At 42.5% G+C, this 26,142-nt stretch overlaps 1 long non-coding RNA gene and 1 pseudogene across 1 annotated transcript; one reads left to right on the top strand and one right to left on the bottom strand.

The window, feature by feature from the left end:
* The first annotated feature begins 1,397 nt into the window (after window positions 1–1,397).
* On the top strand, window positions 1,398–18,165 carry LOC115283918. Its single transcript, XR_003905093.1, has 2 exons — window positions 1,398–1,672; window positions 17,649–18,165. It is a non-coding gene; the product is annotated as an uncharacterized LOC115283918 (long non-coding RNA).
* On the bottom strand, window positions 3,846–5,315 carry LOC115283914 (annotated as a pseudogene).
* Window positions 18,166–26,142: the final 7,977 nt, after the last annotated feature.

The raw sequence follows: 26,142 nt of genomic DNA, 5'->3' as shown, positions 1-26,142 counted from the left end.
AGTTCCAACACCAGTGGCCGTCTGTGGTGTCACTTTGCTCTTTGTTGTTTTTCATAATGATCGCATGCTTGGCACTTCTTGAGTATGGGAGTCCTGAGGGCCTGGGTTAAAGTATTTCTCTGTAGATTTATGTTTTCTTCTGCGAGACACCAGAACACACTGCTCGTCTGTTAACTACTGTATTAATTTGTCAGCTAGAGTTTCTCAGACCATGCAGGTAGAGGATACTTCTTCCTACCACTTAGTACTTAAGGTCATGCCAGAGAAGACTAGCATGGTTCTTCCCTTTTCCAGTAGGCAGGCCCTTCTTGTTTTTTCCACTAAGCATTGGTTCTTCAAAATCCCTTTCTCCCTTAATATTACGTACATACCAAAAAACTAATTATCTTAACCTACTCTGATTCAGGAGACTCACAAATTAAAAATTGTTCCCACAGATCTCTTCCCATACTATCGCTAAGCTGGGCACATAAGTGTTTGTCGTTGGGTTAGAACAGCGATGTGTTGGTATATCACACATGCCCCATCGGAGAATTATACAAGGCGTTGGTTTCCTTTATTAACATTCTTTAAAAATACAACTGGGGAATATGGCTCAAGACAAGTTAGCAACCACTGTGCCAAGACAGGAAACAGACGCACCAGTTCCTCAGAGAGGGGCCTTGCCGGTGGTACCGTACTATGACCTGGGTTAAGCCTCCAGATAAATCCAGGGAGATGCAGTGATGGAGGGTTGGAGTCCACCTACTAAACGTTACCCTCTAAGCTGCCTTTAGTGCACACAGTCCCATCTTGATGTCTCCTTTCTTGTTGAGATTTTTAAAGCTTCGGAAGCTGGCAAGAACCAGCATAATCCCAGTAAATAGAGTGTTAACAACTATGTCTTTGTTAGGTTATGGGAAAAACTAGACACAGTTTTCTGTCTAAGACACAGTCTTAGAAAACCTGTAGATTTCCCTTTTTTATTCCCAAATTGTTATGGTGAGTTTTTTTTAATTTCTTGGTCCAGATATATTGCCCATGCCCAGCTACACTTTCATTAAACTGAGTAAGAAAAGCTGTAATTTCCAGAACTTGGTGTTATTTGTTGTGTTGGACTGTAGCTCACAGTGTGAAGTTCCTGCACTTAAATGAACGCAAGCATGTAGCTGTTCAAACTTCCATGGGAGATGGAGGCAAAAGGCAAGAGGGCTTGGAATGGGTGTTACATGGACTGTGCTGGAGTAAGTTTAACATCTGGAGCTTCTCTTGATGTAACTGAACATTCTGAACCATATCTGAATTAAGAACATGGCTGAAGGTGGGGGATGGGGGACAACAGAATCCTTCCTTGTCGCCAGGAGATAAAGAATTCACATCTGGAATGGGAGGCAAGGCCATCTACTGTGAGAAATAGGGGAGCGGGAGAGAGAAGCTAGAGGAGCATGACTTTGTAAATTAACCACAAGGAAGACTGGGAAGGAATGTTATAGAAAAGAACAGTTGCATATGGGTTCTGCTAGTTCTGTTGCATTCAGAAATATGTTTACAGTGGTGCCAATGGGCAGATGCGTGTGATTTTCTTCAATGACGCTCAGATCAGATGTGGAAGTGGACAAAGTAGAGAGCTGGGCTGCTCCCAGGCTGGCAGTGTGTGCAGAGCAGATGCCACAAAACGCAACAGATGACAAAGGTACTGGATGCAGGGGATGTAGTGATTGAAAAGATACACTGAAAAGCTGGCTAAGGAAGGAAACAAGGGAACGATCAGGGACCGGGACTTTGAGGAGTTCAAGGAAATGACAGATAAGAGACATGAGGTAGTACGAGGTTGTATAATGGGACATCAAATTTCAGAAGTGGAGAAGTTTAGAGCAACGACAAGTCTAAATTGCAGCTCTGAGAAAGCAGCACTGAGAAGAGTTAAAATCAAGTAAAAAGTTTGGAGGCTATCGTGGCATTAAGGACAGGTCATTCATTCACTTGTACGTAGCTATTACCGGTATAAGTTTTTTTCTTCAAAAAAAAAAAAAAAGAGTTGGAATGGAGCATGTAAATTCTCAGCAAATGTAGTGAAGGTCCAGGAGTACAGGAAAGGGTCCACAAAGATGTCCTCAACCTCACGCAGGTAGTTCTGTGAGTCAGAGTGAGGATCTGGAAGGAGCCTAGCCCACAGTGATCTCTGCTGTGGACAGTGTGAAAGAACGAGCAGGCCCAGCGGTGAGGGTGCCGAGCTTTAGAGGCGCGGAGAATGTGGTCTTTAGTGAGACAAGGAAGTCCGAGTTCTGTAAAGAGGCTAATGGATGACTTACTTTATATGGTTTTAGAAGACACTGTAAAAAGGCAGGGCCAGTTCATGTGATACTACTCCAAACCTCTGTGTGACCTCTGGCAGCAACAACTTCTCTAGGCCTGTTTACTTAGATACAAAAGAGGGACAATAATTGTTCCATACACCTTACCAGGTCTGAAGCTAAGCTGCAAAGTGAATGGACTTTATAAAGCAACTGAATTACAAGGTTAGAATTTGGGCAAAATGTCATACAAAGCAATGTATGTGGGTTACCAACAGATACTCACATGTGCATATTCTATGATGCCCATGTTTTATTCCACGTTGAGTGTGAAACCTAAACCAAGGGAGATTAAAATAAGAGCAGTCAAGTGTGTCAAAAGTCCTAGAGATCATCAAAGCTTTTTGAGAATAGAAAAGAGGTAGGCATGACAATTAGCTCACTGTTAACATTGGAAGAAGTTAATTTTTCACCGTGACCTTCAAGAATTTGACATAAATGTATAATGAAAAGTATTCTGGTGCTCACCAGTCAAGAGCTGAACGCTCAACAACAGTCTTACGAGGTAGCCATTTATGGCTATGGAAATTTAGCCATATTTCAAGGGCTTAATTGCCACATGTGATTACTGGCTACTGTATTGGATAACACAAGCACAATCCATCATCACAGAAAATTCTATAGGACAGTGCTGTTCTAGAGAAAAATCCAGTGTAGATAGAACCTGAAAGGAAAAACTCCTTAAAAACGAAGTGTTTTTATCCTATTTATTTCTAAGAGAACATATACACTTCATAAGTGGGAATTTCTTTCAAATTAGTTGTAGGATCATTTACGTTATGTATCAGTCACCAGACGTACTTCCTGAGTATAACTGGCCTAGAACACAGCAGGTTCCGTTGATGTAGGAGGCACAGAAGTAAATCAGCTCCCTGGACTCCATGTCTTCCCATCTTGATCTAGAATTCTTATGAGCTAATGGCTACACTGTTTCAGAATAGCACTGAAGTGGGCAGTTACCTCACAAAGGCGTTACCTCTGAATTACTGCAGGCCTTCTTGTGCGTTCTCAAATTGTTTCTGCAGGTTTCCTGACTTTTTTGCTTACTTACATTTCTCCGATAATGAAAAGTAAGATTAAATTACAAACCTAACAGACTATCTAATCATCCCCAACATCTTTGAAACCACTGACAAGGCCTCTTCCCCGTCTCCTTTACTGTCCCAGAGATAGCTTAGTTTATTTCACTGAGAATTTCACCATCTCCAAAAAACATCCAGGGCCTCTCTAAATGTTATGGCATGGACCATATATGAAGTAACTTGTACAAAAATTATATAATCATATGCCACAGAAGCATGTTGTTTTATCCATGTTTGGTATAAATGCTCCAGGTATCATTCTGGCCAAAGAAGCTCTTAAGAATGAATTACTGAAGCGTTCTAGTTCAGGCTGCCCTAGGGAAACACATACACGATGTAGTACTATGACTAGTAACATGGCTCCGTCAGTACTTAGGACTATTGTACTTAAAGTTTGGCATCAGTCATTAAGTCAAGCACATTAGAAAAATCATGATCTGTGATTTTGTTTTTAATTATCTTAAACCTTATCACATAATTTACAAACTTGTGCTGATGATAGATCTCTTCTACTTTAACCCTTCTAATGAGTTGGCAAAAAGCACCAGTACAATCATACACATAGGGTAATTCCACAGTTGTATTTGTGAATTGCTGTTTAGAAGACAATACTGAATTATAACTTAGTAAAGAATTCACAAACCAAATCTGCTGCTATACCTTATCACACTGAATTTTAAAAGCATCTGACCTTACAAATCATCTATAAAATGTGAGAACTGTTAATATTCTTTATTTAATATATACATAAACCACACTAAAATGCCTTTCATTAAGCAAAAGGCAACATTTAAATGCAGGGAATTTTATTTAATTGGCACAGTTAAGACTAAAAAGACAAAGTGGACATTGCCAGCTTCAGCCCTTGCCTTCAACAGGCTAACACAACTTGAAACACAGCTGAGTCTTGCTGTTTTGATACAGTGAAGGGATTTCCTCAGTATTTAAATATATTAATATAAGCAGTTATATAAATCTAAATATAAAGCCAATCTCCTATAAGTTTAGATCTGGCATTTGCCATCTTTGTGAAAAGCTGATCATCAATTCCAATTATATTTTTTGAAGGGGAAAAGAGTGACAGCACTTGCTGAGCCAGAATTACTATCAAAGTTCAAAAAGCTAATCATATTCATTTAACCACAAGCCAATCTTATTTAAATCTGAACTGTCCAAAAGAAATATTCTATCAGCCATTCATGATCTGAATTCTGGTCTATGAGATCAATTTAAATATGATACACATAAAAAAAAGTCATGAGACATTTTTGTCATAAATAAGGCAAACAGCCAACTATGACTCCTTAGGAGCTTTTTTGATATAAGCCATCAAGTCTGCTCCTTCCCCCGCCTTCTGAATGCCAGCGAAGATCATTTTTGTTCCAGGGATGTTCTTCTGGGATTCTCCAAATACTCCATCAGTATCTCCTCTCCCCAGGGGATGCCTAAACAAGGAGGAATATATTGTTAAGTATTTTACACTCCTGAGAAAGGTCTTATTACCATTGATTATATTCATGCAATTTGTGCTTGTCATTTGCCAACCGTCCCCGCCTGACCTTTGTTCTTGCTGGCATCCGTTTACGAAAATCCAGGGGCTTGCCCCGTCTTTCAGCCAAATGAACCATGAAGATTCGGCCCAGACTTGTGCTTGCCTCCTTTTCCCACGGTATGGCACTGGGCACCTTTCTGAACAGAAGTCTTCTTGCCCTTCTCAACATCGCCCATTTTTAAGTCTAAAAATGAAAACCTCAATTTACTACTTATTTCCTTAAGTAAAAGTCCCGTGGAAATCAATAATCACTCTAGTGACTTAATGTCTCATCCACTGCGAATCTATAATAAATAAGCACCAGGGTAAATCCCGTTTTACTTATTATTACACTTGCAACAAACTCGTCAGTACCAAAAACACTAGCGTGCCCCACGGCTGCGCTTCCCGCCCTTTCCGGCGTCCTTGCTTTGCGTTCACAACTCTTTGGTCGCTCGCAAAGCGAAGGAGCCCGTCACCAGCCGGATGCCCAACTCTCAGTCCCAGGACCCGCCGGGCCGCGCCTAAGCACCGGTGTTGGTGCTACCGAACTCGTTCCGCCCCCCCCCCCCGCGGCCCGAGTGCGGCTGCGCTGCCCGGTACGCAGTGACGTCACCGCGGCTCATGGCTTCATTTTCCGGGGCCTGCGCCAACGAGCTGCGCGTAGGCCGGCTAGCAGGGTAGGGTACGCCGCGCGAGCGCGCTTCTGCTCCAGGCCTCTCTTGCCCGCAGTTACGACAGGTCACTGGTTGTACCACGTGGAGGTGCCGGGCAGGGCTGACGTCACCGCTCGGCCTTTGTGTGCACGCGTGTGCCCCCGGGGAGGGTGGAGCGGAGTCGCGTGGTGGACTGAGGGCATTATCCTGCCAAGGTAATTGCTCTAGTGCTAGTTGACGTGATGCGCCTAGAGGGGGGCGTTTGGCCTGCCCCGAGGGGAACGCCCCACCTCTTGTACGTCGAGGTCTCCTGGCTACCGTGTCTTTAGCTGGCGAAGTTTACCCAGCTTTTGTCGTGGTTCCACGGCTGGCGCCAGCCGCACCCGCAAAGAATAGCCTGGAACCAGGAGTTGGACCCGAGCTCCTGACGGGTTCTTGTTTCGCCTCCATTCTGATACTTTGACTCATCTTTCAGATGTCGCCTTGATGGGTCCCCCAAGACAGGAATGGGGCAGGTGCAGCAGCTGCGGCACCTCTCCTGCTTGCTTGCTCTCTGCCGACACCCATCACTCGCTTGCGTCTATGTGCTGCACAAGGAGGGCGTGCAGGCAGCATTAGGAAACGTTTTTACATGGTTAGAGAATTCTTGGAAATCTAGAGAGGATTCGCATCTCATCTAACCTAGGGTTGAATGTCCTGTTCAAGTAAGATATGGGGCTAGGGTCATATTAGAAATGCAGGCTTGATAACTCAGTTTCCAGTTATACTTTTCCTCTCGAACTAGCTCCCCTTCCTGACATACTCAGTTCGGTCACTGGGAAGTTTCTTCTTGACTCCCGTGGCCCTTTAATTCCGCCTTCGAGTTCTCTAATTCAGCCCCCGAGTTCGGAATGAATTTTTCCTCCTTTCTCCTATTCTAGCACTGCCGCATTCGTTCAGTCAGGTGTTTATTGAATGCATATTAGGTGCCTGGAATAAATCACAGAGGATTCTTTCTCTGATGGCACCTACATTCTGGCGAATCTTCCTCCTGCTCCCAATGTAAGCTATGGATGCTAGATTACCTTACACTCTTTCCAAACCACTGGCACAGTGGTTTCTGCTCCAGAGCACCCATCTCCCTGTAGGACTAGATTATTATTATTTTTTATTGTTTTCTGTGTCCTGACTTCCAGTTCCCTTCTCTCTGATTGCACATGCTGCACACACTACTGCCACGGAAGTGTGCTGTGAAATGGCGGAAATCACATTCAAGATCTTTTGTGGCTTTTGAAAGGTCCCAAGATAGAGATCATTTAGGTTTACTCCTGAAGTAGGGTCACTTGACTAACCAAGTATTTATTTACTTACTTTAAATAATCTTTTTAAAGATTTTATTTTTAACTAATCTCTACACCCAATGTGGGGCTTGAACTCACAACCCTGAGATCAAAAGTAGCATGCTCTATCAAGTGAGCCAGTCACGCACCTGATGCTAAACAAGTTTTTAAAAGACCAAACTTAGCAACACCTTGCAAATTTAGCCTGTTCTTTTCAAGCCAAGTGCTGATAGTGTCACCCATATTCCTCCAAGGAATATGTGGTCGTCAAATAGGTATAGTCCTATCAAAATCTGTTTTGTTCATGGCATCAGAAGTTATTAGTCTTTATTTGTAGAGGAGTTGACTCATGGAGAATATTGTGCTGATACTGCAGATCCTGTAGGTGTAGCATTATATCGTTTGGCCAAATGAATTGATTGACGTCATTTGAAATTTATTCCCATGAGGGGGAGACTAGAAAACAGGAAGTTGTAGATGAAGAGCCTTGTTTTTGAAAGTAATGGGAAGATGAGGAAAAAGAAAGAACAACAAAAGTCAACACTTGGCACATTCCTGTAGTAAACCAGATACCATAAATTATGTGTTCTGTAATATCTATGTATTTAGATAGAGATTCGTAGTATGTACAGTTTACTCAGGATATCTGAGAGAATTAGTTGGGAACATTAATATTTTGCTGTTGTTCTTTTTTATATTCATGTTATATCTGAGGCTACCTCCATCTTTCCCCATATGATTGATTGTGGCTGGTAAGGAGTAGAACTATTACTAAGCAAATGCCTTAGATTTTTTTCTTCCAGCAATAGAATGGATGCCATACTTTTAAAATCCCTCCTGATGCAAAAGATTAATGAAATACCACTTTCCCCCAAATCAAAACATATACGAGGTCACAAGAAAGAAAGGGAAAATCTCCTGGTCGGAGGAAGGTGTGGGGTGGGCAACAAGAACTGAAGAGGAGCGTGATAAGCTTAAGCTCACTTAGGACCACCTTATGGACCTTTGCTGAAGTCAAAGAGCTTTAGGCTTTAGGAGCAGCTCAGCAGAATGGAAGCAAAGCTCATAAAATGTGACACTAGGGAGATGGAGAGGTAAGGGGGGCAGAGACCCCTGCATCATGCTGAAACACGTATTTTGCCCCTTCCCAACGTGGTATCTCTCAAGATGAAGGAAGGAAGGAGGAAGGAGGGCCTTCTTTTATTGTAAATCAAGGTCAGGTAAAGACTCCAGTACTCTTCTATAGCATAATAAAACATGTAGCCTGCATATGCCATATTCCTTTTGTAGATAACCTGCCTGAAAATTCTGGTAGCTCTCTTTCTATTCTCTGCCCTAAAGTTGATCAAGCAGTTCACAACCAAGGCCTCTATTAGAATATACAAGAGAATTCAGGCCAGGTGTGAGACTTTCTGTTAGACCTAAGCCGGAGAAGTCCCCTTTACCCATGCTGGTTCTCCAGCAGACTATATTGTGAAGGCGGACAGCCGGTGCATATACCCTTGGCCTTCACACAGGTGCACTTCCTGAATCCGACAACTTTTTGACAGGGAAATGCCCTTGAGGACACAGCTTCAAACTCCCCACCCTTGGTTCCTTTGCTCTTTTGCTGATCATTTCTTCTCAGCCACATTTGTAGTTTGTTGGGCTTTTTGGATTTGTTTTTGTCCATTCTCAATGAGCCTACTCTTTATGTATTTGATACCCATTCTCTCCTGCATTTTTAGGACCAGAACTTTGATTTTTTTTTTTTAGGGAGGTAATATACCTATAAAAGATTACACTCCAGCTTCCCTGAGTGCAGTCAGTGGGTCAAGTGGAAGTCAATTGGGTGGGTCTTACAGGAAACCTTTTTTCAGGAAGCTCTGACTCAGCTAGGAGGAGTGCCCTCTTACCCCTTCTCCTCTCTAGGTGGGATGGCAGAACTCTGGCAGCCATTTTGAACTTCATTGCCTCATTGAAGATGGAAGCCATACTCCTTAGGATGCCAGAGCAGAAGGACAGAAGGAACTGGCACATCGGTGATGTGGTCAAGCCGCCACACTAGCCCAGACTTGGTTAATAGTTTGATAAACGTCCTTCTTATTTAACCCATTGTTATTTCACTTTCTGTTGTATGCAGCTGATTCTAATCCTAACTGATGCCCATCCCAAATGCAATATTAGTGCTCCCACAGTTACGCCTTTGATATTTTTCTTTATATTCCCTGCTCCGGCACATCCTCACACACGCCAGTGACTTTGTATCATTATCTACACGTCCAAATCCCTCTTGAGCTCAAAACCCATATACTCAACTGCCTTTTAGACATCTTTATTTGGGTTACCCCCGAGGCACAGTGGTGGTATGAATAAAGGCCACCTAAATATGTCCATGCCCTAATGCATGGAACTTATGAATGCTACCTTATATGGTGAAACGGACTTTACACATGTAATCAAGTTAGGGATTTTGAGATGAAGAATCTATCTCGAATTATTGGGTATGCTTGATGAGTTAGAGGAAGCAGTGTGACAATGGAAGTAGAGATTGGGGTGATGTAGGGGTGCTCTCGCTGGCATCTAGTGGGTAGAGGCCAACGATGCTACAGACCATCTACAGTACACAGAACAGCCCCCACCACAGAACTCCCTGGTCCAAAATGTGAATAGAGCCAAGGTTGGGAAAGCCTGCTGTAGTCTTAAAATTAGTCTCCCTGCCTCACATATTAAACCACTCCAGTCATGATCGTTATAATTTCCAATTCCCTAGTGAAATCTACAGGTATATCTTATTGCACATTAAAAATACTACATTTTTTTTTTACAAATTGAAGGTTTGTGGGGGCCTGGGTGACTTGGTAGGTTGAGCAATAGACTTCAGCTCAGGTCATGATCTCAGGGTCCATGAGTTCTAGCCCCACATAGAGCTCTGTGCCAACAGCTCGGAGCCGGGAACCTGCTTCGGATTCTGTGCCTCCCTCTTTCTGTGCCCCTCCTCCACTTGTGCTCTGTCCCTCTCAAAAATAATAAACATCAAAAAAAAAAAATGGAAGGTTTGTGGCAACCCTGCCTCAGGAAAGTCTATTGGCACAATCTTTGCAACAGCATCTGCTTACTTTGTGTCTCTATCACAATTTGGTATATCATGTAATATTGCAAACTTTTACCGTATTGTTGTATTTGTTACAGTGACCTGTGATGTGATCTTTAATTTACCATCATAATTGTTTTGGGGTCCCAGAAACCACACTCCTATAAGATATTGAACGTAATTGATAAGTGTGTGTGTTCTGAGTGCCTCATGGGTTGTTCCCTTGTCTCTCTCCTTGTCCTTCGGCCCCTTATTCCTCCAGATAACAGTATTGAAATTAGGCCAATTAATAACCCTTCTCTGGACTCCAAGTGTTCGAGTGAAAGGAAGCATCGCATGTCTCTCACTTTAAATTAAAAGCTAGAACTAACTGAGCTTAGTGAGGAAGGCGTGTCTCAAGAGCTGAGCCAGGCCAAAAGCTCAGCCTCTTACCCCAGATAGCCACGTTGGGAATGCAGAGGAAAAGACAAGGACTTGCTTCTTACAGCTGAGCAAAGAAAGTGGTCGCTTGAGACGGAACCTACTCCTGGTAGAGATGCTGTGAAGATTGTTGAAATGACAACAGAGGGTTTAGAATGTTACATGAGCTTAAGTTGACAAGCAGTTGGGAGGGTTTGAGAGGATTGATTCCAATTTTGAAAGCTCTACAATTTTAGGGGCGCCCAGGTGGCTCAGTTGGTTAAGTGTCTGACTTAGGGTCAGGTCATGATCTTCTACTTCGTGGGTTCGAGCCCCACACTGGGCTCTGTGCTGACAGCTCAGAGCCTGGATCATGCTTCAGATTCTGTGTCTCCTTCTCTCGCTGCCCTTCCCCTGCCTTCTTGCTCTTTCTCTCTCTCTCTCTCTCTCTCTCTCTTAAAAATAAACATTAAAAATTTTTTAAAGAAAATTCTACAATTTTACAGTGGGTAAAATGCCATCAAACAGCATCACATGCTACAGAGAAATCGTTCATGAAAGGAAGAGTCAGTTGATGCAGCAAATCTCACTCTTGTCTTATTTTAAGAAGTGGACATAGCAGGGCACCTGGGTGGCTCAGTCGGTTAAGCATCCCACTGTTAATTATGGCTCAGGTCATGATTTCACTGTTCCTGGGTTCAAGCCCCATGTCACACCCTGCACTGACGGCACAGAGCCTGCTTGGGATTCTCTCTCTCCCTCTCTCCCTCTGCCCCTCCCCTGGTCATGCTCTCCCTCTCTCAAAATAAGTAAATAAACTTAAAAGAAAAAGAAATAAACTGTTCAGCCATCTGACCTTCAGCAACCCCTACCCCATCAGACGTCAGCCATCAATATTGAGGCAAGATCTTCCGCCAGCAAAAGGATTACGACTCACTGAGAGCTCAGGATGGTTAGCATTTTTTAGCAATAAAGTATTTTTTATAAGTTTTTTTAAATGTTTATTTTTGAGAGAGAGAGAGCACAAGGAGGGAAGGGGCATAGAGACAGGGAGACAGAATCCGAGGCAGGGTCCAGGCTGCAAGCTGTTAGCACGTAGTACGAGGCGGGGCTCGAACCCAGGGACGGGGAGATCGTGACCTGAGCCAAGGTCAGATACTTAACCAACTGAGCAAGCCAGGCAACCCAGCAATAAAGTATTTTTAATTAAAGCATGTACATATTTTTTAGACCTAATGCTATTTCACACTTGATAGATGACAGTATAATGTAAACATAACTTTTATATATGCTGGGAAACCAAAACACTCATTTGACCTGCTTTATTAAAAATTTCATTTTATTGGAATGTTCACTTCATATTTTCAAGGTATGCCTTTTTTGTTGTTGTTAATTGTAAGACTTACAGAGTCCTTGACCAATAGTGTCAATATCTGGGTCACTTATAGATCTACAGTCTTTTTTCCCCTCTCAGTTTTCAGTCCTTTTGACCTTTCAGCCCGCCAAGTAGTTTTTAATTGAGTGCTAGCACAGAGTATTAAAAATTATAGTGGCTCTGGATAATGACTCTCCAGAAGTTCACCCTTTCTTTGCAAGGAGGCTGATTATCGTGATCCATTTAGAGACGGAGCTGGCTCAAGGCTAGGTTGCAACTCTGGAAAGGCTTTATCTACATCTGGTTCAACCCCACTGTTAAAGTGTAGCCCTTTTAGGGTTCCAGGAGATCACATCTCAGCCTTTTGGCTAAGACTGAGGGTAGAGTTGCTTTCACCAGAGCCTGGGGAGTTGACTGGGCTCATCCCAAGATGAGTCTTGACGGGACACAAACTCCATTGTGCTCTTCGTTGTCTGTTCAGCTTCCTAGCTTCGGTCCGCTTGGAAAGCTGGCAGATGCCTTAAGGGTAGGGTGTCGGGGACACATTTTGTCCCTTTTTACTGAGACATTCGCCCTTCTGTTCTCTACTTTTTGTTTCTTCATCCCTGAAGAGTTTCTCTACCTTTTAGTAGAGACCCTCTGCCCAAACCCTTCCCCTGGATTCTTGGGCTTTTTGACCCAGAATGAGTAATTGCCCAGAAGGAAGATGCAGCTGGACCCTGTGGGTTTACCTCTATCTCAAACTCTCCCTTCTCCCAGATTTTGTCTTTCCAAGACCTGACTGCTTCTCCATGATCTTCAAACAGTAACTGCAGTCTACTTAACTGTAGCTCCACCTGTGAGACAGGTGACCTCCAGGTCTCCCCAGCTGCTTCCCCAGCCTCTCCCCGTCCTGTCCCCTGCCCCTGTAAAGACCTTGCCCGCTGGCATCCGAGCCCTGCTTTAATGACAGAGGCTGACATTCTCTCTCTTTCCCCACAACTGAACAGTATCTCACCCTGGTAGGTGCTTCACTCTGCATCCCAGGCCAGAATGAATAACACTCAGGCTTGCTGTGTTCATTCCGAAAAGGATTGCCTGCTTTCTAAATCCTCCTCTCTCCTTGTTGATGATTCTCAAGTAAGTGCTTTCCCAGCTCCAAGTCAGGCATGAAAGAAGGCTCATTTTGACATTCATAGATACATTGCCTTCTGTTTTTCAAATTATTCCTAAAATAAAAGCTTTACTAATAGCCCTCTTGTAGGTTGTATTCTCTTCTATTAATTATAAATGAGTCAATAGTGACTATTTTGGTAGGCAGGGTCAAAGATATTTATTGAAAACAGTAAGGCCAGCTATTTTCTAGTTCTGATACTTTGTTCTCGGGTTCCATGAGTGTGGGTGTTTTCTATGCCTGGTCTCATTTAACACAACAGTCCTGTGCAGGGTGGGGGATTACTGAGTACTCTTTATCAGGAAAGGAAGCTGAGAGATGTTACATTGCTCATTAGTACGTGGTCTAACTAAGATTCAAAGTCAAGTCTCTCAGTCCAAAGCCCTCACTCTTTCCAATACAGTTCTGCCCCCTGACCCCTATTTCTCAGTATCTGATGCCACATGCAATTTCTAACCTCAACCCAGTCTAGTAATCACGATCACCCCCCAGTGAGACTGTAGGTGACTCAGAACAGTGCATCACCTTGACTAAGCACTTAAAATGCAATGACACACAAAACCTTTTTAGACACTGATCACAAAATTGAAGAATGTTATGCCTAAGTACTAGTCAGTGGCTGCGAACACACAAAGATTGAAAGCTTTTGAGTACCTTGTTACCTCTGAAAAAAAAATCCAGATTCTTGGCACTTTGGTGACTTGCCCCTCCCTATTCCGTTTGTGTGCTGGACATCCCCATCACACTGTCCATTTCCCACCGGAGTCTCTGAGCCTCTGGAGCAGAGGGTCTCTGTTCTACTTCTCTTTGTATCCCTAGCACTTAATATACTACTCAATGGGCGCCTGGGTGGCTCAGTCAGTTAAGTGTGTGACTTTTGCTCAGGTCATGATCTTACTGTTTGTGGGTTCGAGCCCCAGGACAGGCTCAGTGCTGACAGCTCAGAGCCTGGAGCCTGCTTCAGATTCTGTGTCTCTCTCCCTCCCTCTCTCTCTCTCTCTCTCTCTCTCTCTCAAAATTCAAAATTAAATATTTATATGTGTGTGTGTATATATATATATATTACTCAACAGTAGGAAACAAATGTTCCATGAATTAATATGCACAATCCTCCCAACTACAATGTAAGTTCTATGATGGCAGAAACTGTCTCCTGTAATTTTAATCCCCACACTCCCGTTAATTACCCTTCTTGGATCGCATGAACCAGAACTCTCACGCTATCTCAGGTGATGGGGGTTTATTGGGAAAAAACTCAGTGCAACAAAGGAGGCTGGATCGCACAGGCTTCTAAGAACAGCGCCGTTCAGCGTCTAAGGCAGCTCTGGGGGCTGGGTTAGCAGGTTTGCTCCTCCAGCAGGAGTTGTATTTTTAACCGAGCCTGCTGCCATCAGTGTGACTCCTGGTTTAGACTGCTTCTCTTTTCTGTCTTGTCTACACCTGTTATCAACTAGCTCTTTCCCATTCAACTACCAGAGCGAGAAAATCCAATTACTTTATTAATCATCCCTGACAAGCAGAGCTTTTTAAACCAAGCCACTTCGTAGGTGTCCAGGTGCCCACTTCTGTCCTAACTGGTGGTCTTCTCTTAATCCAAAAAGAGGCGAGCAAGGACCTCGTGCAGCTAGCTCGAGGCTCTCAGGCGGTGATGGGCCTGCAGGCCCTGTGCCTGGCTCGTCCACTAAGGGCCTTACACAGGGTTCAAAATAAATGTTTTTGGTTTTTTTTAAGTTATCTGAAGGGAGAAGCAGAAGAATTCCATGACTGCGTATAATCTAATCCTGCTTGGTGTGTCCTGGATAGCTGTTTGGGTCTTAACGTTGAGCTAGGGTACGGGCATCCTACTCATTGATTTGTAGCTGTCGTCATTGCCATTTTGAGATTCTGGAGTTTGTGAATCTTTCCCTTTCTTCATGGTTAGTTCTATGCCTTTGACTAAAAAGCCAGCTCATTTCTGAGGTCAAACACCTTTCCCATTGGAGCATAGAGCCATGGCACTTAGTTTTTAAATAATCATTTATCAGAGTCATTTAAAAGAGTTCTTTTCTGGGGCGCCTGGGTGGCTCAGTCGGTTAAGCCTCCAGCTTCAACTCAGGTCAGATCTCACGTTCGTGGGTTCGAGCCCCGTGTCAGGCTCTGTGCTGACAGTTAGCTCAGAGCCTGGAGCCTGTTTCAGATTCTGTGTCTCCTTCTCTTTCTGCCCCTCCCCCTTTCATGCTCTGTCTCTCTCTGTATCAAAATTAAATAAAACATTTAAAAAATTTAAAAAAAAAGTTCTTTTCTCTCTCTGAATCACTCAGGACACACCTTTGCAAAAATATGTAATTTCACATTGTCCTGATTTGGCTCTGACTGTTATATTTGCCTTATGCCTGTTTTCTTTCATTCAATATGAATTTTTATACACATTTTGCATACTATTAATATGCTACAAACATTATTCATTTAGTCCTCCTAACAGTCCTGTGAGGTAGGTATTATTATTACCATTTTACAGGTTAGAAAATTCAGGTTCAGGAAAGTTAAATAATTTGTCTAAGTTTGCACAGCTGGTGAGTATAGGAATGGAGTTTAAAGCCCTTGGCTGTCAAAGTCTGATCGTTCTACCCACTTGTGTTTATTATTTTCCGGACCCTTTCAGAACCCAGGGCATTATTTGGGGGTCACAGAAGTGGAACTACCTCCCGGCTGCCCTCTTCCTCGTCACCCCTGCCTCCCCTGTGCTCTTCATTGTCTGACGAAGCTGAGTTCCCTTTGGTTCCATCTACCTGTCTATGCAACATAGTTTGATGTTCAATATATGAAAATATTTCTTGGAAGCATAAAAAATACATAAATTTAGATGACTTAATAAGTTACAGGATCAGATATGATCTAGGAGCTCTGCAGGCTATAAAATGGGGGAAAGGAAAGTGTTGGAGAGAGAATAGGATGAAAGAGAAAATAAAGGAGATAAAGAATTTTATGTCCTCAGTTTTTCCTAGAGCTGACTCTGTGTACGTATGATTCTCAGGAAGACCGATCCTTCCACAACTGATAGGGATGTCTGAGTGGCTCCATCCATTAAGCGTCTGACTCTTGATCTCAGCTCAAGTATTGATCTCAGGGTTGTGAGTTCAAGCCCCGCATTAAAAAAAAATTTTTTTAAACCAACAAATAAAAGAACTGCTAGCCAAATTCAGACATTCCTCATAAACTAGGAGATGTGGTTCAAAGTATGATTGTCAAATCCTGGAGAGCGGCCATGCTTTGTAGTGAGCACAAGAGGGCGCTGAGCTCCACAGTGATGCACAGGCCCACTAAGGCCCACTTCTAGCATCCTGGCATACATACAAATAGTAGTTCTCAAGTGATATTTCTTAAAGGTAATACCAGATGTTAAACAGAGACTTACAGATATGTCTACTTCTACTTTAGCAGAGACCCATCTCAGTTAATTTTGTGATTTTATATGCCTGAAAGATTTGTCTCCCACCAAATTGAAGACACTAGTATTTCTAAGAAGAAGGTTGGTGAGGCATGGGGGCATAGAATGGCTGCAGAAACATTGGCCGAGATCCTCTAAGCTTTTTCAGTAAAGAGGATGCTTAGCAAAGCCTTCAACTGTTGCAATTCCAAGAGAAGACCCACATTACTTGCACCAGCCTAGCTGGACACCATTAACTCTTCAAACCATCTAATCCCTGTGCTCCAGTTGCATGCTCTCCATGCTCACAAAGCGTCTCTGATGATTGTTTGGCTTCTCATGGAGGGAGAGGGGGACTTTGCACATTAATGGACACTCAAGGACAAAATTTTAAAAATTCTTATTTCTTATGGCAAAACAAAACAAAGGTGAAAATATTATAATTATTAGGTGGTAGTTACATTTCTTATTTTAGAAGGATCATAAGACAAAGAAGATTTTTTTTTCAAAGAAGATTTTAAAATAGCACCCTGAATTTGAATCTGAGTATCAGAGAGAACCATTTGCAAAGATAGAAAAGAGATGGGGGGAGCAACGGTAGTAAAGGTTTTGCCATGAATTTGAGGTGCCGGCTGTTTGTATAGATGACCACTATCAACAATGAGCAATTGGAAATAAGGTCCTGTATTGGCAGAGAGATGAGGGAGAGAAATACAGTTTCGGGAACCACTGGCGGGGGGGGGGGGGGGGGGCAGAGATTATTCTATGGATGGGATTACTAGGCACCAGTGTGGAGAAAGAATTGAGGCCTGAGGACAGCCTTAGGGGGTTAGGAAGTAAGCCCCAAAAAGATCATGGAACAGGAGGTCTTTCAGAAAGGAATGAATAGGATCAAGTTCTTCAGGGAAGACACAAATGGTAAGGACTGGGTTTTCCTATTGAAAACCACTGGTTACAGTCAAGAAAGCAAGAGAAATTGAGGTAGAAGTTAAACTGCAAGAGCTTACCAGTAAGTAGGTGGCCCAGGAACACCTTGTCTTGCCAGAAAGCTAGAAGACTCAAGGAGTTGGAAGCCAGTTTGAAAAGGACAGCACTGGCCAAAGATGAGTCAGTATGAGCATCAATAAGGACAGTAACTGCAATAGTTCTCTAGGAATCCTTATAGCAAATTCCTACAATTTAGTTGCTGAAAACAACAGAGTTCCAGTTCTACAGGTTAGAAGGCCAACGTGGGTCTCACTGAGCTCAAGTCAAGGTGTCAGCAAGACTGCATTCCTTTCTGGAAACTTTAGGGGAAAATATGTTTCCTTGCCTTTTCCAGCATGACTTTCCAAGAAATGCAAGGGGACTGCCTGCAGTCCTGGACTCATGACTGCCTACCGCCATCTTCAAAACCAGCAGCGGAAGAGTCCTCACACCCCATGACCTTTGACCTCCTTTTTCTGCCTCCCTCTTCTACTTTTAAGGACTCTTGTGAGTACATTGGGCCCACCCAAGTCATCCAGGATATCTTCCCTATTTTAAGGTCAACTGGTTCCATCTGCTACTTTAAGTTCTCTTTGCCATGGAGTGGAACATGGAACAGGTTCCTGGGATCGTGATACGGACATGGGACATGGACATGGGACATGGTAACGACAACAGATTGAAACACATCAAATATGTTTAAGTACATAAGCTCAAAATGATATTAAGACAAACAAAGCTCACTGTGAGGAAACTGACATAGTGTTTGAAGGACTGGTAAATAAAGGGAAACGTTCAAGTATTCATCCTGCCCATCCCGCACAAACTGGACCTTGGTAACCAAAAAGTTGATAAAGGAAAAGTTTTATTTATTTCTTTTTTCTGTAATGTTTATTTTTGAGAGAGACAGAGAGTGTGAGCAGGGGAGGAACAGAGAGAGAGGGAGACACAGAATCTGAAGCAGGCTCCAGGCTCCAAGCTGTCAGCACAGAGCCCAATATGGGATTCGAACTCACTGACTGTGAGATCATGACTTGAGCCAAAGTCAGAAGCTTAACTGACTGAGCCACCTAGGGGTTCCCTTATTTCTTTAAAGTTTTTTTATTATTTATTTTGAGAGAGACCTAGAGAGAGAGAGAGAGAGAAAATTCCTAGCAGGCTCCACACTTCCCAGCATAGAGCCTAACATGGGGCTCAAACTCAGAAACCATGAGATCGTGACCTGAGCCAAAATCAAGAGCCAGACACTCAACCAACTGAGCCACCCGGGTGCCCCGGAAATTTTTCCTTTGTAAAAGTATTCCAGCTAATACATTAAAAGTGAACACCGTCATTTCCCAATCCTCAGTGAATTAATGGTCTGCACAATAATCATTAATGACAGCTAACATCATAAAAACGCAGCAGATATCTGGATATTCTGTACCTCCTTATGCGAGTTCAGAGCACCACTTATGACTTCTTGGCAAAACTGGGGAAGCCTCCAGGTCCAACCATAGGTTTATGGGAAGTATAGGGGACAAAGGAACATATTCGGTGATTCCAAAAGATGCCAGGAGCAAAATCCACACTGTGGGAAACTCCACAGAACAAATGACACACATCACAGACAACACCACCAACCACCACCAACAAAATAATGTAAGAACAACCACAGAAGATGGAGGGGAATTTACTGTTACTGTTAGAAAACTCAGAAACCTCAACCAATTGCAACATGTGGGTCTTATTTGGGTCCTAATTTATAAGACAATTGGAGGGGCACCTGGGTGGCTCAGCTGGTTAAGCATCTGACTTCAGCTCAGGTTATGATGTCTCAGTTCATGAGTTCGAGCCCTGCATCGGGCTCTGTGCTGACAGCCGAGAGCCTGGAGCCTGCTTTGGATTCATGTCTCCCTCTCTCCACTCACATTCGCCCTCTCTCTCCCAAAAATAAATAAAAAGTTAAAGAATAATTCAAATGAAGTAAAATTTGAAATTAAAAATAAAATAAAAATTGTTCTTTTAGAAGTATCCACTGAAGTATTTGCAGATTAAATGGTATCATGTCTGGATTTGCACAACATAGCCTAGGGGTAGGACTGGGAGTGGGAGGGGGAAGAGACACAACAAGATTGGCCATAAGCAGGTAACTGCTGAAGCCAGATGATGTGTATGTACGTGGAGGTTTCTTTATACCGTGCTCTCTCTCTCATTAAGAATGCAGGGAAAGAATCTGAGATCTGTAGTTAGATTGCCTGGGTCAAATCCATCTGTTGTATAACTTGTAGGATTGTTAGGAGATTTGAATGAGAATATGTTTTTCTGGTTAAATATACACAATATAAAATTTACCCTTTAATTGTTTTTAAATGATTAAACGATTGAGTGGCACTAAGTACATTCACAATATTGTGTGGCCATCACCATTATCTGTTCCCAAAACTGTTTTAGCGTTCCAAACAGAAACCTATCCCCCAGCCCCTGGCAACCTCTATTCTACTTCCTGTCTCTATGAATTTGCCTGTTCCAGGTACCTTACATAAATGGTATCATTTGAATATTTATCCTTTTGTGTCTGGTTATTTCACCTAGCATAGTGTTTTCAGGGTCCTTCCCTGTTATAGCATGTGTCAGAATTTCTTTCCTTTTTAAGGCTGTATTCCATTACCTGTATATATGACATTTTATTACTCATTCATCTGTTGAGAGAATATTTCTAAAGCATTTAAAAATGTATTTGGCATATAATATGAGCTTGCTCAATACCACCTAGTAATTTTTTAAGTTTAGTTAGTTATTTTGAGAGAAAGAGTGAGCACATGAGTGGGGAAGGGTGGAGAGAGAGAATCCTAAGTAGGCTCTTCACAACCCCTGATGCAAGGCTTGAACTCACAAACCTTGAGATCGTGACCTGCCTATGCCAAAATCAAGAGTCGGACACTTAATCAACTGAGCCACCGAGGTGCCCTAGTAATTTATTTTTAAGATTTTATTTTTAAGTAATCCACACTCAGTGTGGGGCTTGACCTTACAACCCCGAGACCAGGAGTCACATGCTCTAGGACTGAGCCAGCCAGGTGCCCCTACCTAGTAATTATTATTGTTACAAGAAAACTACTAAAAGAAAATACACCAAACTTCTAACCAAATTTGTTTTAGGGTGAAGGGATTCTGTTTTCTTCTCTTTTAGTCCAAAGGTTTTGCATTTCTTGGTGATGTGGTGTGATCATTGAAGATTATTATAAATATACATACACACATTTTAGCTACTTTTTATTCTCTCTTCATCTTTTTACCAAACTATTTCTAAAAGGTATATACATGTTGCCTCAACCATCTTTCTTGAATGGTTTTTCTTAAAAGCATAGACTTGTTCAGTTTGCTCCAAGAAAGTGCTGCCTTACATTCTGTGCCCGGTTGGTGGCAGTATCAACACTGGATCCTGCCTGTCACCTGTACCCTCCTAACCACAGCCCCTGTGAACATACACTCTGATTTGTCAGTCTTAGAAATGTAGGCAGTCGCTATCTACTTTTTACAGACAGTATTCTGTACTGCCAACATCAAAGACACCAGTGCCAGATTACATCTGTGCCTGTGAATTTGCACCTTCCCTGGCTCTCATCAATTGCCTCCCCCCGCCCCACCACCCTGTCACCCGTGGAGATGCCAGCCAGACCGCCCCTATATGAGATACAATTTTAATCAGTGACTTGGGATTGGACATAACCAGTCGATTTTTTATTACTTAAGAATAAGGCTGATCCTGAGCCAATCTACACCAGGAGGGCTAAACCAATCATCAAAATATAGAAGTAGTCCTATACCAGAAGGTAAAGTTTCCAGCCTATGCTCCCTAATGAGCACAGTATTTTTAGAGGAGGTAAATGGGCTGATTTGCCTGCATGTGAGCAGTAAATGCAGAATGAATAAATATCCGATGGCCAGTTGGATGGATTTCGCTGCAAAAAGGGAGAAAACCAAGTTGCATCCCTGGATGTGCAGGAGGGGGGCCTAATAAATAACTCAGGAGGCCTCTGCTGTGAGCCCACATGCTGGCTCATGCAGACGGCCCGTTCTTGCATAGCTCCTGCCATGGCTCTGACACAGGTCCCTCCCGCTGTTCGGGAGGGCCTGTGACACCCCTTTTATGAAAGAGCTACAGAAGTACAGGTTTTCGCTAACCGCAAGCAATCTCGAGAGGATCCTTGCTTTTAGGAAAGAGGGTGAAAAGTGAAAATAGTATTTGGCATTTGTTTTGCAGTGAGGCTTGTAGAGGCGGTGAGAGGGGCCCCGCCAAGTCCTTTCCTGGGAGCTACCTCTCAGCAGCAAGCCGCCTGGCTTTGAACTGTGTCTGTGAGCATCTGTGTTTGGTCTTGATGTATTTTGTGCATCTATTAGCAAGATGCATCCTAAGGTATTAGAGAAGCCTAAGAGAGGTTATGTTTTTGGTCTGGGAATGCTCGCTAAAGTTCCATTTAGATTAATGGTAATTGCCTCTTCAATTTATTCCATTCCTGCTTTCGGAAATTTTCTAAGAACACTCCAGTTTCAGGTAACTGGAGAAAACTACTCTTATTGGGTCCTCTGCCCCTCGCGAAGCACAGATGGTACAAGTTTCTCCTTGGTGGCTACATTTGCTGACAGTAAGAATTTAATCCCCTGGGGAAACTCCTCAAGACCAATGTGACCAGTTCACTGACAATATCGAATACCTCACCGAATTTCTCTCATTGATCAGGCATTAATCAGCATGGTGTAGACCAGTGACATGTGGCTCTGGCAATTTCCAGAATAAAAGTTCATTCCTTTCTGTCTGTCTATCTATCTATCTACCTGTGTATCTATCCTTATTAAGGGGAATTTTGTCTTACAACGTAACATTCATTTTTAAAAATTACCTTAAGTAGAACCATTATGTGTTTAGCAACTAATGTAGGACATTGGGTATTTCAACTCTTTAAATTCCTGTGTCTTTTGCAAAATTTATCAAGATTTGCCACACTGAGGGTGCCTCAGTTGGTTAAGCGTCTGACTCAATCTCAGCTCAGGTCTTGATCTCATGGTTGTGAGTTCAAGCCCCATGTTGGGATCCATGCTGGGCCTGAAGCCTACTTCCAAAAAAAAAAAAAAAAAAAAAGAAAGGATTTGCTGCTCTTGGCTTTGTTCAGGACTGTTATCCCCCAAAGCTCCTGTTTTCACTACCACTAACTATAAATGGGTTTTTGATGATTCTGGTCTTCCCCATGGTGTGAAGACAGAAAGGGCTTCTGGGGGAAAAGCACATCTTCTTGGATTCTTCGTCCTTTTATCTTTAGTCTTCTGTCTCAAATGCTTTTGCCTGGCATCTCAAGAGTTGGAGACTCATAACCGGTAGTTATGAGTTATGTAACACCCACCACCAGATTAACCACTTAGAAATACTTGCTAAGTGAATCAGAGGATTCCTGGCAGTTTTACTCAATGGGGCTTCACCTCTGGCTCTAGTTAATAGCTGGAAGGGAGTCCAGGAACTGAATGAAGAAAGGAAAGGAAGTCTTCCTTGCAAGAACTGTCAGGCAGGATAAATGCATTCTTAAAATTACACATTTAAAATGATTAGTATTTGAAGAGAAAAATGTCGAATTCTTCCCCTTCTTAACAATTCTGAAATTTTTAGTCTACACGTTTTCTTCTTCTCCATTTAGAGTCACAGAAACCCACACATTTATCCAGAGAAGCCTAGGACATGAGTCAAAGGCTGATGGCTCACGGTAGGATGTCATCAGCAAAAGCTTAAGTGAGAGGTGCATCTTCCAAATCAGGACTTCCTTAGGACTCATGAGAAACCAAGGGTAAAGAGAGTCCATGTTTCAGGGCCTCTTTTTGAGCACATTAAGTATGTTGAAAATGGGGACAGCCTCTTATTCTATTAGATTTAAGGCCCAGTGCCATTTCCAGTCTCAAGGAGATCCTTAAAAATAGGCCATTAGCAGAGAGCACATGAAAGGCTCCAGGGGAAAAGGCACTCCAAGTAAAAAGGATTATGATACTTAACAGCCACATTTTGCGGATTCCACGAGGGGGGGGCATTGCTGAGTGCATCATTGCGTATATTATGGCATATAAATGTAATTGTAGTCAGCTTTTGGCCAGCAAATCCTGAATTAGACCCGAAAGCATTAGCCATTGGAAATGTTTGGAGTCTCTTAGAAAATAAAGCACCCCATGTGCGTATGGATGGTGCAAACCATGATGGATGAAATCCATGGAAGCTAGGGAGTTGGTGGGTGGGAAGGGTCCTTCAACACGAGGCAGATACAGTTAGGCTGCAGGGCATGCCTGGGGGGTGCGTTACTCTACCCTGTGGAAGGTAAGGGCTGACTGTTGTATTTCTTCTCAACTCTAGGTTCTCTTCCTTCCTTTTGCTACAATTTTCTGTAGTGGTCTCTGGAACTAGACCTGTGTTTGAATCAAGGTTTCATTGTTACTGCTTTTCTGTCTCTGATCATGGAACAATCTAGCTTCTTCATTGTTGGTTTTGATAATGTGTTCCTTGAAGTTGATCTGGACCCATTCGGAAGCTTGCTTGCTGTCCTCCAGAAACACTGAAATAGCAACATTCATCTTAATAGCTTTGCCAAAGACTGGGTCAGAAAGACTCAGTGCTCCGGGGTCTTGGCAGGTCTGAGCTTGTCTCAGAGCCATATTAATAATACTGTGGTTATTGTGAGAGTACAATATGACTGTATGTTTTTTTAAGCTAGGAAAAAAATGTCTTCTAAAAGTTCGTGGAGGTCTACTGTTTAGAAGTGGAGGGATGTCAGTTCACCTTTGGAGATTTCCTTTGTTTTGAGAAAAACACCATAATGGACCATGTTAGCAGTAAAAGGTAAACATCCTGTATAAATGCATATAAACATTGCATATACCAATGCATTTAAGCTTCCTAACATTTGGAATATAAGTTCTATTTACCAAATATTTCTATAGCATTACCCATTTCAAACTTTGTAACAACCCATGTCAGGTGTGCCCTAAAATTACTTGCTCCAAGTCACACAGCTGATAGAGAGTAGAGCAAGGGTTCAGGTAGTCTAGCGTCACAGTCTGTGTTCTTAATCCCTGTGCCAGGCCCCGGACCCTGATGCGGTATCTGCACCGTAGCCGAGCGTCTAGAAAAGTGCCTGGACCACAGCAGGCACTCAGATATATGAAAGGATGGATCTCAGCCTGACTGCCTGCACTGTTCTAAAATGCCACGCATAGTAGCAAACTCACTCCCAACAACTGTGATATATAGGTACTATTATTACACGAGCATATAATTTACTACCAACACCAGGACACTATTACTAATTATAGATGAGCAACAAACATAAGGAAACTTCCCAGACAAACCAGGACATACACTGACCTGAATAATTATTATTGTTGTTGTTATTATTACACAAGTGGCAAAACTGAAGCACAAGGAAGTTAATTAATTTGCCCAAGATCACACATGAGTACGCGATGGCATCAGGACTGGAAGCTCAATATTCAGGCTCTAGTGTTCTGTAGAGACTCTGCTACAGGGAAGTGAGACAGAGGTAAAGTGTTTTTCCTGATGTCACACAGACAATTAGCCCCAGACACCATGCTATTTCTATTAATATACTCCCTCTTCTAAGGTATTTGTACCAGAGATTAGTCCTGAATCTCATTGGTCCTGCAAACCACCTTTGAAGAAAGAAATTCTCTCCAAGGGACAAAACACTCCCATACATGGGGATTTGCTTTGCTAAAACTTTGGGCAATATTTACTAAATTTTAATGTATAGTTATTTGGACTTCCAGACATCTTTCTGTTACTGACTTCTAGTTTAATTCCATTTTGCTCACAGAGCACACTTTGTATGATTTCAGTTGTTTTAAAAGTTTGTTTGTTTATTTATTTATTTATTTATTTACTTATTTATTTATTTTGAGAGGGCAGGGAGGGGAAGAGAGAGAGGAAAAGAGAGAATCCCAGGCAGGCTGCACTGTCAGTGCAGAGGCAGATGCTGGACTTGATCTCACAAGCTGTGAGATCATGACCCAAGCTGAAATCAAGAGTTGGAAGCTTAACCAACTGAGCCACCCAGGTGCCCCCACAGGGCTTTGAGAGTAGGGCTGCCAGAGACAAATTCCGTTCATTCTCCTCCTTCAAAAATATCTTTTATTTTATCTTCATTCTGGAAGGTAATTTTGCAGGCTATACAATTCTAGATTGACGATTCTTTTCTGTTGTCACTTTTTATGTTCCTCTCTCGTCTGTGGTTTCTGATGAGAATTCCATAGTGGCCCCCACCCCTGCCCCCCGCACTTAATGTGTCCTTTCTCTCTAGCTGCTCTTAAGATTCCTTTTTTCTTTTTTGTGGCAATTTGACTATGAAGTGTCTAGAGTGGTCCTGTTTGGGGATGGCTGAACTTGTTGAACCTCTAAATTTATGTCTTTCACTAACTCTGAGAAGTTTTCAGCCATCTTTTTCCTTAATATATTTGTCTAAGCCAACTTTTTCACCTCTTCCTCTGGGACTTCAATGAAATGTGCTGTACAGCCTTTTGACAGATTTCTGAAACTGTTTTGTTGATTTTTTTCCCCCAATCTTTTTTTTCTTTGCTCTTTAGAATAGATCATTTCTGTTGATGTACTTCCAAGTTTGCTGGTTCTTTTCTTTATCCTGACATTAAACATCCAGTGAATTTTTTATCCAGTGATTTTTAAATTTCAGATGCTATAGTTTTTAAGTTCTAAAGTTTATATAGCTTGTGTATCTCTGCTGAGGACTTTTACCTTTCCATTCATTTTAAGTGTGTGTACCTTTACCTCATGTTTATGCCCATGGAACACAGTTCTAATAGCT

This window comes from Suricata suricatta, chromosome 2 (genome assembly GCF_006229205.1).
Source record: "Suricata suricatta isolate VVHF042 chromosome 2, meerkat_22Aug2017_6uvM2_HiC, whole genome shotgun sequence".
NCBI classification, from domain to species: Eukaryota; Metazoa; Chordata; class Mammalia; order Carnivora; family Herpestidae; genus Suricata; species Suricata suricatta.
This window is presented reverse-complemented; position numbering and strand designations above follow the sequence as displayed.